Raw genomic sequence first — 15,835 nt, forward strand, 5'->3', positions numbered from 1 at the left:
TAGTGGTATAACTGTGATTACGCTAGGGGCACGAATCACAAAGGGGCGTAAAATCGTGCATGATTTAATTTTACCTTTAAAACAAAAAGTTTACATTATACTTAGATCTTGTCTAATTTAACGATCAAATTAATTATGAAAATAGCACGAGGGAATAAATAAAAGAGATTTCATACGAGGAAATGATCGATCAATTAGCCAGCTTCAAAGCGAGAATAAAAAATCTTCAGTATTTAAAGTGTGCACTGCGGTGATGATTCACAATTTGTATGCTTAAAAAAGAAAAAAAAAACAGTAAAATCAAAGGTCAACAAAAATATGGTTGAATCAAATTTTCAATCGGTCGAAAAGGGCGTTTTGTTCCAATTCGGCCTGGGGGCTCTGGTGAGTTTTTCTTCGGCACTGATCGCGAGCGCAACGGAAACGATGTAAGGCCGACGTGTCGAACCGGATACGAAGACGTTCGTCGGGCAGGGGCTATTTCTCGTCCACACCCCGACGCCGCGGACGCCGACACTAACACTGCAGTTAATCGGAATTTCAAACTACCCCCTCCCCTGCAGCACTCGGAAGCGAAGGGCAGATGGGGGTGGTGATTTTCCGGAGGGGGTTGTTTTTGGCCGCGAGCGAGTGGGCGGAGCTGGCGCGTTCGTCTGGACCGAGAAACGCCGTGGAGCGTGTCGCCGCCGCCGCCGCCGCCGTCGGCGGGCTGGCTAACAGTCGTCTCGCGGTATCCGACACGGTGCGCCGGCTGCACTCGCCCGTCCGACACGAACACATCTTCCGAGATCCGTCGCACACGTATCGTCTCGGATCGCGTCCGCTAACCGTTCACCGTGTCCAAATCGTGTCCATATCGTGTGCACCATCGCAGTTTTCGTCGACACTTGTCCCTGATTAGATTCGTGTGCACATACTCCGACGACCGTGTACGCGCGCATCCGTCCCGCCGAGTCCGGATCCCCCGAGAACCTGTGGTCTTCAACAATCCCGACGCCGATAAGGTAAGCTACCGGTCGATTTTACCAAACAGGGAATTGGGCGGTACAAAACGTTTTGCAGTCCTATGTGAACGAAGCGGTGAGGGGGATCGCGGTCTGACGATTGAATTCATATATTGTGATTTTAATAGAACGCGTTTTCGATTTAAGCGGATTAATTAGATTAAGAAAACAAAGTCGTACCGATGTTTCAGGATTCGAAATCGATAGAATAAAAACCAACGTCCCGGAGGGTACGAACAACAGGATAATTGTGATAATCGCTATGAGACCGGGAGCAACACGTCAACAAATTCGACATCTACCCAATGTTTCTCCGATACCGCAGACCAGTGCCGAATTAAATATTTGTGGGCTCCTAGGCAATTAAAATGTTGGGCCCTACAAAATTATTTTTTACCTACATCTTCAACATTACCATCCAATAATTAAAATAAATAAATTTTATAATAACCAACTATTATTAATAAATAATATATATTTGCAAGAAAAATTAATTAATAATTATATTATTTATATTTTTTTTCAAAATTATTTTATTATTATTACTGCATATAAAACCTACAACTTAATATATATTATATTTCATAATGAATTTTGTCCCGTAAATTCGTAAATAAAATACAGGTACCTATTATTAAATAAAAAAAAAATATAGTTTTTCGTTTTCACAAGGCCCCTTAAACGAGTGAGGCCCTTAAGCGGGCGCCTACTCTACCCAATGGGTATTCCGGCACTGCCGCAGACGTATCTGGTGTGGCAGAGCTGTTAAGGTTACGAAACGTTTAGAGGATACTATACTACGTGTACGTCATTTCCGTTGGTTTTTGTCCGTACTTGATTCGCGTACGGTTTTTTAGGCCTCGAATGATTGGACTACGTGTTCAACACTAACGGAAATCCCGTTTACGGAACCCTATTTCATTCTTTACGATTTCCGAATATTTTTAATGACGTAAGTACGCTCTTTTATCGTACGTATATGATTTCGTACGAGAAACGTGGTTATATTAAAGTAATCATCGTAAAATTCCGAATGAGGATGGTGGTAGGAAAATTTTTAATTTTTTCAACCCTCCACCTTTTGGATCGCTTTTACTACACGTTTTTGAGTGTACATCAAAAGTCTGATAGCAAGAAAGGCCTTTGTGTGAGGCACAAAATTATTTTTTATCCATCGCGTTTCGTAGTGGGTACTATATACGATATAACGAGTGAATTTTGAACGGTTACGTGCGTCGAATGACCGCGAAAAGTTGCGAAATCTACAGGCTACAACACTTAGCTTAATACAATTTTCCACTTAGGTTTTTTTTCGTTATAAACAAACACATAACAAAGTTATCTCAGAGTTTTAATTTTTCACTGATAGTTTATGTGTGATTATCTTTATCCAATATTTCGACTATAAATGTTTACACAACTGAATTTAAAAACTGCGATTATTGTTTTTGGATGGAAATTATTCACATATTTTATTTTTTTAGATACTGGATTGTATAATATATATATTCTTTCCCCAATAATTAATAGTTTTATTAATAGTAGTATTTATTTTTAATTTTCTCATATATATATTCAAATATTTCGCAACAGATCTATGTAATTAATATATTACCATTCAATTTTTTTTTTTTTTTTTTTTTATATAAAAACGGCTTTATTCTATTAAATGTTTTTATAAATTAAAACTTAATTAAATATATCTTGACAAAATTCAAATAATTGAAATAATTACAATTTATATTGTTACGTACACAATAAGATGTAAGCATATAAATAATTGAAATCAATTCACAATAGGTATTAAAGTTACTTTAGTTACCTTATTAAAATTACTGTATTTGGTACAAAGAAAAAAGTAATAAAATTTATTTAAATGTTATGAGTTACAAGGTTCTTCCTGCCCAACGAGCAGTCTCGCCATCCGGTCTAAGGAGTTTATCAGCATATTCCATTTAACTGACGGTGATTCCTACGAAATGCAACATATAATAACTACAAATATACATATTTATATAAATGTATTATATATGTAAACTAATACCACTATTCTTACATATTACAATCAAGGGTTCATAACATTGTATAAAAATACAACTATAAATATAAATGTATCGGTCAATAAATAATTCATATAAAAGCTTAATACTTTCATACAAAGTAATTAAGAACAAAAACAAGTTTTTAAACAAAAAAAAAGAATTTATAAGGCAGATTTACCTTCTGAAAAATAATCGTTGTTGATTTCTTCGTCAACATGACATTAAAAATGAAAAATGAAATGATTTAAGAGTCTTGTTCGGCATAAGTATTTCGTCGAGAATAATCATAAAATCAGCAATGGCTGTAATCAAACCGCAACCAAGTCTAAAGATTTTACGCGTGAAGATCTTATCCTGATTCTTAATCAAACATAATATTGGTGTTCAACGAAGTAAAATAAAATGCACGGTTGAGCACAAGCCATTCATTGCAAGTCAATGGTATACAGTTGAGCATACAGGAGTCCATAACTTTGTTTATGTTAAAAAAATATTCGTTTCAAAACATTTCCAATGTAAAAAAATATCGTACTTTATTAAAATGTAATGTTCGTAATGAAATGGTATAATTATTGTCTCATAAGCAAGGCAATAAATGATAGGAATTCGTTCGGAAATACCGACGTATACATCAAGGTTGTCAACTTGGCAAAATAATTGGTTAATTCGGGATATGGCGAAAACTATACGTCATTCGCTAAGACAAATTATAATTGCATCCCTAAACCGCTCCCACGTATCAGCACGTCATCGTTAACGAACAAAGTGTTGCTTTTAAAAATTGTTTTATACTCCAAAGTTAAAATTTTCATCTAATGCAAGTACTCTCGATATAATTAATTAGTTCTACGTCGTCAGAAAATTGATGGGCAGCACGGTAAAACACTAGTTAATTATTATAGCATGGCCGTTAACAATTTTAATTCAAACCCTGTCCGATTTCGAGCACTAGCATTTTGCGCACAATAACTATTTCCCGGTAACTTATCAAAGGTTAACACCGTCGCCGCCACCGCGAACAATGAAGACAACAATCGATTTACTTGAGTTCGGAATTCCAGAGTTACACGTTTGGATCCTTACAGGTGAGGGGGTTGTATAAGTCTACTTTATTATGTACGCACTCGACATGTTGTTAAAGAACGATAGACGCACTGACAATCAAAGTCAATGATGTATTCGAATTATTTGACGTTATGTTATCGAAATATGCGAATTTATTATAAACGAGTTGTTGGAAAAAGTGAACGCGTCCTGGGAGGCGAGAGGAAAAAAAAATATAATAATCCACAACGACGAACCAAACAGTTTTTGTCAATATTTGCGTACCGCGAGTTAGTGGAAAATAGAATATCATGTAATATGTTGCACATTATGTACGCAAACAACTTAGTCGATCCGTTTACCTACGAATAAGTACGTATACACATTATCGTCATCCGAAAAATCGAATGGATCGCTCAATTCGAAGGGATACGACCACATTTGACGTTTACCCGAACACAGTGGCGTAACGATAGGGTGGCATGACGGGCAATGGGCCACGGGCCCACGACTCTAGGGGGCCCTTCAAGAAAAAAATAGTACATTCAAAAACAAATCATCATAATAGTGAAATTTATAAATACGATTCTGTTTAAAAATATATGTATATTTTTGTAAAATAAAATAAATTTAATAATTGATCACGATTATGTTTATAAATTATTTTATTTACCAGTCCGTCGACATTGTCGATATTAATATTATTAAACATTTAATGATATTGTTATTTGTAAAATGGAAATAACAATGAAGCGTATCGCAATCGCTTGTCTTTGAAACCGAACGTAACATTTATATTTAGATACTAGATCAGATTAGAACTATTCTAGGAAAAAGTGACCATCGTTTAGTCGTTGTTACTTGATGTTCTTTTAATTTATATTTTATTTTGTTATTAGTCAATGACGTGCCGTTTGGGCTGGTCGTTATGAATCAGTTTTTGCGCTTAAAATTAGATTTGTTGAAATTCAAAAAGCTTTAACAAAAGTTATACTTTGCAACTCTAAGTTAGATGAGCGAAATGAAGCAGATGGGATTAAAAAACAAATTGAAAATCATAATTTTATTTGCACTTTAGTTTTTCAATGTAAAATTTTACAAATTATAAACCTAACTTCTAAGATTCTCCAGTCAAAGTCATTTGATTTAGATAATGCATATAATTTATTAAAAAACTGTTATGAACAATTAAAAGAATATAGATGTAATTTTAATGATCTCTTGGAAGAAGCAAGTATAGTTGCTAAAAGTTGGTCTATCTCTACAGAGTTTCAAAACAAACGTCGTAAAGTAGTAAAAAGATATTTCGATGAACTATGTACTGATATGCGTTTAACTTGTCCAGAAAGCTTATTTCGTGTAACTATTTTTAATATAACGTTGGATATATTAATAAATCAAATAAGTAAACGTTTTTCAAGTTTTCATGAATTAATGCTAAATTTCACATGTTTACAACCATCTTTTCTCACATCAGCAACAGCTTTAGAGCTTTTAAATGAAGCTACAAAGTTGGTAAACAAATATGATAAAGGCATATCAAAAACATTTACAAGTGAAATTTTAGCTGTAAGATCAACTCTTAAAAATCAAATAAATCAACTTAATTCAACTAGAGATCTTGCTCAACTTTTAATGGTGAAAAATCATTCTTTAACAGCTAGTTTCCTAGAAGTATGTACTACTCTTTTATTATTTTTGACAATTCCTGTTACATGTGCAAGCGCGGAACGGTCATTTTGGAAACTAAAAATTATTAAAAGATATTTAAAGAGTAAAATGATACAAGATCGTTTAAGTGGCCTGGCATTAATTTCAATCGAATAAGAAACAGCCCGAGAAGTTGACTTTGAAGATTTAATCGATATGTTTGCCGAAGCAAAAGCAAGAAATTTTGAATATTTAAATTTTGTATTGCTTTGTATATATTTTTTAAACCAAAAAATGTTTAGTAAAATTTTACTATAAAAATAATATTACACTAAAAATGTTTTTTATTGTTTGTAGCCTTAAAGGGTAGAATTGTATAGGTGGTTAGTTTTTGAAGGATATTCCTCATATCTCGTTCTTCCAAATTTATAAAACTAAGGGCCCGATTGGATTATTTTGCCACGGGCATTAAAAGTTCTGGTTACGCCACTGCCCGAACAGAAACATTTTAATTGACCGTAAACTGCTACGGCGAAGATGATATTTTAATTTAATCGACGTAAATATTGCGGACGGGAAATATCACGGAAAATTAATTTTTACGCAGTTTATTCGTGACGTAAAAGTGTGATTCCTTTGAACACGTCTAGAGAAGCACAGCCAACTCGGTGCGATTCAACTTTGGCCGCACATGCACTACTTAACTTGTTTTTAAATGTAACCGATTCCTATGATCGCGGCGAACTAGCGCCGCGTGGCTAATTTTTAGTATACCGTGTGATACAAAATTTCATCAAAATCATTCACGATAAAAGAAGACATACATTTGGCTGAATATGTAAGGGAATATCCATATTTGTATAACCTAAAAAAGGCCATAATTTAATTCAATTAGCTAATTATAATATAGTTAATTTTTATTAAACGAGTAGTTTAATATAATTTATTATCAATTAAAACGTTTTTATACACATTATTTAAAAATTAGTATTACACAGTTATTATAAAATATAAATAGTACTATAAACCAGGGACTGGAACTTAAAGGTTTTTCGGTTCCGATTTTGATTTTGGTTGTTCAATTAATTTTTTAAGGGTTCTAGAACCGGTTCATTTCGGTTAATTCTGTTTATTAGAGATTTATTAAAATATAATATGTAATTATTTATTTATTCTTGTTTAAATTGTAATTGTTTCATTTCATGAAAATATAAGGTATTATGAATAGTTAAAAAAAATAATTATAAATATATTAAATATATATGTTATACCAGCCTATTATATTTCTTTGAGTTAAGTTAAGTTATTTTATTCCAACTCATAGTAAGAATTTATAAAATATTTTGTAATATTGTGAAATATTATGATTTGATGAAATAAATATCTTTAATTTAAAATTTAATTTTAATTAGGAATCACAGTTAATACTGGCTACTGTTGTAGCTACGAATTTGTATAAACATTAATTATATTTAATACTTAATAGACAAGATAGATGATATACCCATTGTAAATTGTAATATATTAATAAACATACAATAATAATAATAATATTACAAATTTATTTATTATATGCTTTACACTACTACAGTTTAAAACACAAAATAATAAAAACATAAAAAGATTTGACTTTTATTTTTCTGAACCGACAAATGGACAAACAAAATAGTCATTACCATAGTTTTACTAGTCTAAATAATTGACCTAAATTAATCCTTTTATAATTAAGGTTACGGTTACGGTTTTTCATTTTTGGAAATAAAGGTTCCGGTTTCAGTTCTGGTTCCTAAACTTTAAAGGTTAACTGGTTCCAGTACCGGTTCTTTTCGGTTACAATTCTGGTCCCTGCTATAAACATATCATGTTACATTACCTCAGTGTGACTGCTAGTTTTTCAGCAGCAGTTATGGGTTTTCTAATTTTAATGTCCTCCTCAATTAAATTCAATACATAATTAAATTTATCACAGCTCAATTTGAAAAATTCCCTGAATTTAGATTCGTTTTGCCATAAATGTTTTTCAATAAGGACACTGAAAAATTCTTCGACTTCCCTGGCTAAGTGCATTTCATGCACTTCATTTTTATTTTTTAGCAGAACGTATTTCATAAAGGTTTGTTCTTCTACTTGTTGTAAAAGAAGTAATTTTAAAATACATTTTAGTTTTTTTGTTAAGGACATGGTTAAACTAATAATATTTAAAAAAAAAACTTGTAAAATATACAAGTACAACCTAACTAAATAGAGAACTTGATACAACTGCGTGTACGTGCCTAAAATGATTTTAGTTAGCCACGCGTTTTTAGACGCGTGCATAGGAATCAACATTAGACCACGCGGCTAAATAAATTATCGTGCGGCCAAAATTCAAATCGCTTTGAGTTGGCCGCGCGTCTCCAGACCTGTGCATAGGAATCGCACCTTAAACACGTTTTTGTACACATAATCGGTGATCACGCGTATCTAAAGTATTTGGATGTATTAGTATTTTCTCGGTTGTATTCATTGAAATATCTGAATTTTAATGCACAATGCGCATGCACGGAAACACCACGGTTAATCATCGGCTTATAATACTATATTTCGTGGAATAATATCAAACGTATGAGAGAACGTAATGTAGCGTACCGCGTACACCACGCGTGCGTTTATTATAATTGTAATTGAACATTATTACCGAAACAATACTTGATTATAGGTTGTAAACGTTTATTATAATAATATGTATAATACGCATTATTTGTGTGCTGTTCAATAACCGGAACGGAAGATCAAACCACCAACCATTGTTACGCGCCGTCCACCCCGATCGGCATAAAATATAGTATAAGTCCCCGCGCACATTTGATCGCTGCAAACGTATTCCGAATTCAACACTCCGAATAATAAGAGTATCATGAACTAAAAGATCAATCGTTTACAATGTCGTTTCATCATAAATCGGGCCGTGGTCCTACATAGTCATTGCCGGCAACACCGTCGATTTCAAATATATATCGTAATATTATGCACACAATTCAATACGTGCACAGAGTGTCTGCCGCGAATACGTTAGGAACGTTGTGAGGCTCTTCGTTTAGTATTAAATCTTGAGATTGGTCCTTAGCGATTCTTTTCCGTGTCACTTGTCATTCTCTTTGTTTCTTCGTAAGAACTGCATCATTGGTCCTTCATTGTTTGTTGTATATTCACCATTCGTAGCTTTCTCCCTAGGATCAGTCGTTCGAAGAAGGATAACTCATGAATTTGTTTAAGCCTGAAGTTAAGCTATTTCAAAATCGACATATGATCAAAATATAATTACGTATTTTATAAAGCCGTTAACGTGTCGTAAATCAGAAAAAAAAAGAAGTGTACAAGTACCTACTTATATACAAAGCACAAATCATTTTTTTGGACTGGTTACATGTCTCTTCACCCTACGTTAATTGTAACTTTGGTAAAATGAGCCATAGACTCAGCAAATTGAATAAGATAATGTCGACTGCCCTGTTCTAGAAAAAACCAAAATGACGCCACCGTCTGGAATTGCAGCTTTCTACGATTAATCCCAGCATCCCACCATGTTTCGTTACACGTCCGATCAATTCATTTTTTGAAAAGTAATGAGAGTAAGTCAATACAAGGATGTTGTAAGTTTAAGTATTTCAATTTTCAATGTCTGCGGGACTCGCTGTGCGAATAGTGTTACTGCAGCGCTGCTATTATTTCCGCGGCGGTACGTTCCGAGACGTTTTTCAATGATGAGATAAACAAACGTTTCGGCAACTCGGATCGTAAAACTATTCGACACTAACCGGATCAGAACTGTATGGGGGGAGGTTGTAAAAAAAGAAACGTTCGTCTAAAAGGTATTTCTGAGACGGCCGACGAGACGTGCGACAAGACGTGCAGTAGATTTGTGTGAGATGAAAACAAAGCTTCGAGACGATTTCGTCAGATCACGCCCGTAATCCGTATTAAGATATATATATATATATATATATATATATATATATCTGATATTATTTTATTTTTCGCGGAATTGAGACGGTACAATGTACGTAACCCGACAAGTCACGTTTTACAGACCGATTTTTTTCCGAATCAGACGGAGGACCAATAACATTGATATCTACTCAAACGATGTACAATATTATAAGGATATTCGCAAGCCTCGACAAGTTTTCCAATATTTTGAACCCGTTTATTTGAGAAAATTTTTTAAAAAAAAATGATATCTTCTGTTAAAGCTAACAAATACATAATACAATGTAGGTCTTACATTTAAAATAAATGTATGTTATTATCAGAGATCGGGACTTATAGAACTTAATAAATAAGTGTTTAAAAAAAGCACTTAAAAATATCATTATAAGCACTAAAATGAGCATTTAAAAAAATTAAAATTTAACAAAAATATTTATTAAATAAAAAAAAAAACTATAAAATTCTAACTAAAAAATCAAACAAAATAGAAATAAATTTACACTTTCAAGACTTTAAGGATTTTATGGATTTTCTAAAGCATTTTTCTAAAAAATTAAATTTAAACTGATTTCTCTGTTCTTTATCATTCTGACGTTTGACACTTAGTTCTATTTTCAACGTTGGAATATCTTTGTTAATACAACGATGCCTTAGATGGTGACTAAATATGTGTCAATATATATGTAGATAAGATAAGAATTATTTTTAAATTTTAATTCTATCAAAAACGACTTTGCAGGAGAAAACTATAAAAATGTATAAAAAAAACTAGTCAAATAATCAAAAATTAATAAGAAAAACTGGAAATAAGCATTTTTTTTTAAAAAATTGCTGAAAAAAGCATAAAAAGGTACTTTCAAATTTCATAATTATACGGATTATAACTTGGCATACAATTCTATAGCACTCTGTTACATTTAAATTCAATCGATAAAAATAAGCAAATGATTTAACTTCCGAACCCCGGTTATAATATTAATTGATGTAAATAAATAATTTTATACCTAAATCAATTATGAAATCTAACAAAATAGATAAATTATTGTATTTTTATACCTATAAGTTTTCAACAACAGTTATAAAGTTTTTTTTTTAATTTTATTTCTGAAATAGTCGCTAAACTATGATGATCAAATTCAGATTATAAAAACGCAATAATAATAGAAGTACTCGCTACTCGTAATACTTTCAGCACACAGGAAGTGAAACGAAAAAAATAATATGAGATAACATTTTTGACGACACATAACAGATTCGCTTGAGTTATTTGAACCACTATTAAGGTCATCGCTGCAAATCTAATTTCTATGAATGAATATAGTAATATGTATAACAACAAATTTTAATTAAAAGTGAGTAATGAGTTTACAGACGTGTATTGGATAATGGGTATGTTATAATATAACATACCCATATAATATATTATATTTTGTTTCTCTTTTCTCATTAGTGATTTACCCTATGGCCATTTCTGTTTAATCTTTAATATCTGTATATTATTATAAATTATTATTTATAACTTAAATTAATTTAATACCGCAAAGTGTATGATTATTCATAAGACTTTTCATGTACATACATAAATTTGTATTTTGTGAATAATATTAATTATTAGATACTTGTATTTATATACTTTATTTCGATACTTATTGAAATCCACGAATTGTGCAAAACAGTTCGACGGTCTACAATTATTTATTTAGAACACACTATTTAAAGTACCTAAATAATATTTTACAATTTTAAATAATATTTAATGTAATTATTTCATATAATTATTATTATTCTTTTTACACAAAATATTTATATCACATTTCTATAGAAATAATATTTAACCATATCCGTCACCCGCACTTGTATCGTATCTCGTTTCATTTCTTTTTTTTTTGTTATCTTACTGTATCCGTGAAAATTGAAATGTTATTTTGTTTCAGTAAAATTATTATATTGTTATATACTTAAAAACAACATTGTATTTTTAATCTTTTCAGATTTGATGATTCATTATTATAATTAATATATTATTATAATATTACACAGTTTTCATTCGAAATTTGTTTTATTTTGGTTTAATTTTCTACGCTGAACAAGGTTTACCCATTGTTTTAATGCACGCAAACATATCATATTATAATAAAGCGTACCTGAATGATACATTTATTTAATCATTCAATTTAGATTGTGTTTTTAAGCATTGTTATACCCAGACTACGCATTAACGTATTATCGATGTTAGGTTATCACTAGAGAACGGATTTATATGTAAATACATATTTTTATTAAAACGAGATATTTAAAATTTGATAAGAAATGTTCATGATTTAAATCATTCCTATTAATATGATGCTACTTTTATTTTACATATTTTTACATATTTTGGTATAATTACATATTTTTACATATTTCACTAATTTGTAAATATTTTTAAACATATTTTATTATTTCATCATTCATACGTCTTCTTCGTACAAAAATACAAGAAATTATTTCAAATTTATGTCCAGAACTTCTATCGCTATTAGAAAAGCTCAAAATATTATGCAAAATGAAACATTGAAAACTAATTTAATTTTCATCTCAGTGAATTTTATTTTCATTGCACATACATTTACAAAATTAGAAACAAAAATATGTCCTTGAATGAAAGTATGAAAATTGTCGAATCAAGGATTGCAAAATGAAAACTCGTAAACGGACCAATAGGAGAAGTAGTAAAAAAGAAAATTCCTATTTTTACCGAAAAAAATTTCAGGCCATATTTATTTTAAATCAATCAATGACATAATGAGTGGCAGACACCCTTCTAAAAATTTGGAATTATCGCCTTCTAATATTATTTTTTCAAATATGCTTTAATCAACCGACGTAGGTTGATGTGGAACGATCATTTAACCGTTTTAAAAATATTTTCAGATCTAATAGGTGACATTTAATATTTGATAATTTAAAATATATTGTAATAAATCAATGCAACAAATCATTTTGATAATTTGATAATTATAATTTTATTTTTTTCCTACATATTTGGATGGTTTTAGTACATATTTTATAAATTATACGTACATACATATGTACATATTTATGTATTTTTATTACATATAAATCCGTTCCCTAGTTATCACCATTTAGTACTCACGACGTTAATATTGGTAAAAACAATGTTATCGAAGATATCGTCCAGTCACGATGGTCACATAATTTTTAATGAGAATATGAATACGTACCCAAATTCTGAATAAACTCGACTAAAATTAAGAAAATCTGTATCATTATTGTAATTAAAAAAGTTCGCAAGATTTCTTTGTAACCAGTAATATAAAAAAAAAAAATAATAAAAATATATTTACGTTGATTATTGAAAACCATTAAATTATATAGTAGTTAAACCATCATATTTATAATAATTATTTAGAAAAAATCAACTTAGAATAGTTTTTAGTTCTCATAGTGTTTTTGTAAATTCATAAGTATTCTAAAGAAACAGATAAAATGAAAAATCATAGAAACCCATTATTTTGTATGAGATATAATTTAAAATTGGTATTGTTTTATTTTTGACGCTGTGTGATTTTTTTAGCATACCAAATGCTCTATGAACAAAAAAATTGAAAACCACTGTGACGAAAACACGAAAGAGAATCTAAAATATTGTAATATTAAATAGTCTACACTTAATAAGTTTTTTTACTTTAAATTAATACAAAATAATTAATTGGGTTTGATGCCTTCGTGAATCAATAAAATGATTATGTATATATATTTAAATGAAAAAATAAAAATAAATTATCGAGTATCTTCAGCAGTGTACAAACATATAGTATATTAATTTACCTACCTTTTCAGTGTATGTTCACATTTTTTCTATTTAGATGTATACTGTGATTTTAAATTTGATATTTTATCAAACTATTCTATATTTAATTTGTTTATAGGCGATAAATTTCCTTAATTAGATATCTAATGCAAATAATATATCAATATGTCGAGTAATCTCTTTATTCCGTTTATTCATATTTTTTTTTTTACAATTTACGTCCTTTTATTTTGTTATGATTTCGGTCCAGGAAATTCGTTGGGTTATTTTCAATGTGTTGGTTTTCGTTTTCTGTTTTTATTATTTTTTCGACGGATAATTGGCTTCCACGCATTACTACTATATTTATTTTCCATCAATATTATCGGTTTACTGGGCAATTTCGATTTCTATCGCTTCTTTTATTCACCGTTTTCCATAATTGACTTGTTTATTTAATATTTCTATATCGCAGTAAAGCTTAAGTCGTGATACTTTTGCTCGAAACGTTTCGATACTGATGATTTTTCTCATGTGTTATAATCCACGAATACTTCACATTATTTTATTTCGATTTATTTTACTGGTTATCTAACACATGACATGCCATACGTAAACATAGCATTCTATAAGCATTCCATAACTTCGGAATAATAATACATTTTTATATTTGTGTAAGAAACTGACATAAAATGTTTTCGTTTTTACCGAAAATTATAACTGTTAATCCTTGAATATAACTCAATATTATAGTATACAACATCATTAAAAAGACAATATTTTCTTTCTTCGATTCGTTTTCTGATATTTTAATGGTTTTATTGATGTTTTTAAATGTGTATTCATTGATTTTCAAGGCTTATTTCGTACAAATTTGTTCTTTTGTTATTTATCTGTTTAGGTTTTCATTAATCTTATAATTATATCATAAAATAGTCTCATTTTTTTATCCGCGATCACGAATGCTTGTAACGATTTCAAAACTTGAACGCAGTATATATATTTACTAGCGGACCCGATAAACGTTGTTTGTCATAAAAATTATTTCTAGAGAATATTTTTTTAGAAAAAAATAACTAATTTAATATAAGTGTGTAAGAATGTGGTATATAAGTGGAAATGATATGGAGTGCTGTGAACAGTGACGAAATATAAAAATGAAAAAACATCAAACATTTATGTTTTAATAATTTATTAAAATTGATATTGATATATTTAAAATTATATATCGCTAATTATGACAATATTAGTAAAAAAGCATATCAATCCTTTAATGCAGCAGAGTGCACAATATTTGTTGTTATCCCATAATTTTTTAATAACTAATCACGTGCTGTTGCACAACCGTGGTGGGTTGAAATTATGAAGAAAAATAACCGGAGATCCAACCTTTAGTTGTAAATTATGCGGTGGCATGCCTGGTAAATCCGATGAGTTTAAAAACTCTGTTGGGTAATATACAGCTTTAGTAGCATCATAAACTGTATAAATATATTTTTATAACACCAAGTCTCCTGGTAACAAATGTTGTATTTGAGATTCAATTGTAGAAGTCCTCATTTTTTGTTGCTAAAATTGCTCTTTTTGCCAGCCACTCATGATTTGTGTATTGTCTGTGTACATTGAGAAATATCTGGTCAATGATAGAATCTTTCGAATCAATAATTGTGTAGAAATCGGTCGGTAATTGTATGCAACCCGTTTCATCTATAATAACTTTCCCCTTACCGATATCTAACGATTGTTTTGAGAATCTTCCACACGCAGCGTGTTTGATTGAATTTCAAGTATCGTAATCGTTCGCTCTCTATCTTTACATACTCGTTGACCATAAATTGTTAACAAAGCTCACGGAAACGTAGAATAATGTTGTCCTGATCGCATTTACTTATCATCTGATATGCATAATAATCCTTCCAACTAATATTCTTGATTGTTTTGGCACCTGTTGCGGGATCTTGTTGTTTAATATTTATGTAATACCAGTCATTTAATACCAAAAATAAAATTAATAGCTTTTAAATAGTTTTTAATAGTTTTTTAATAGTATTATTTAATAATTAATTTTCAACTTCTCAGTTATCGATCGGGTCAAAAATTATTCAATTACTACGATATATTATATTATATTACTACGATTTATTAAACAATAATACTTAGGAAGTATAAAAAATAGATAAAAATCTATTTACAGATCTACCAAATGTATGTACAAAATTTCATTAAAATCGGTTAAGCCGTTTTGGAGGAATATGGTCACAAACACTGTGACACGAGATTTTTATGTATATACAGATAATGTATATGAAAAAAAAAACTAAATATTATTTTTA

The 15,835-nt window shown here is 30.3% G+C and overlaps 1 protein-coding gene across 2 annotated transcripts in view; it reads left to right on the top strand.

Moving 5' to 3' along the window:
- Positions 1-705: 705 nt before the first annotated feature.
- The window catches only part of LOC112686703 (lachesin-like), a 280,882-nt gene continuing 265,752 nt past the window's right edge, over positions 706-15,835 (top strand). For both annotated transcript variants that reach the window (XM_025559111.1, XM_025559112.1), the window contains exon 1: positions 706-1,004. The gene's annotated coding sequence lies outside the window, so the exon portion shown is untranslated. The remainder of the gene's footprint in view (positions 1,005-15,835) is intronic.

This window comes from Sipha flava, unplaced genomic scaffold (assembly GCF_003268045.1).
Source record: "Sipha flava isolate LNK unplaced genomic scaffold, YSA_version1 323_pilon_pilon, whole genome shotgun sequence".
In the NCBI taxonomy this organism is placed as follows: domain Eukaryota; kingdom Metazoa; phylum Arthropoda; class Insecta; order Hemiptera; family Aphididae; genus Sipha; species Sipha flava.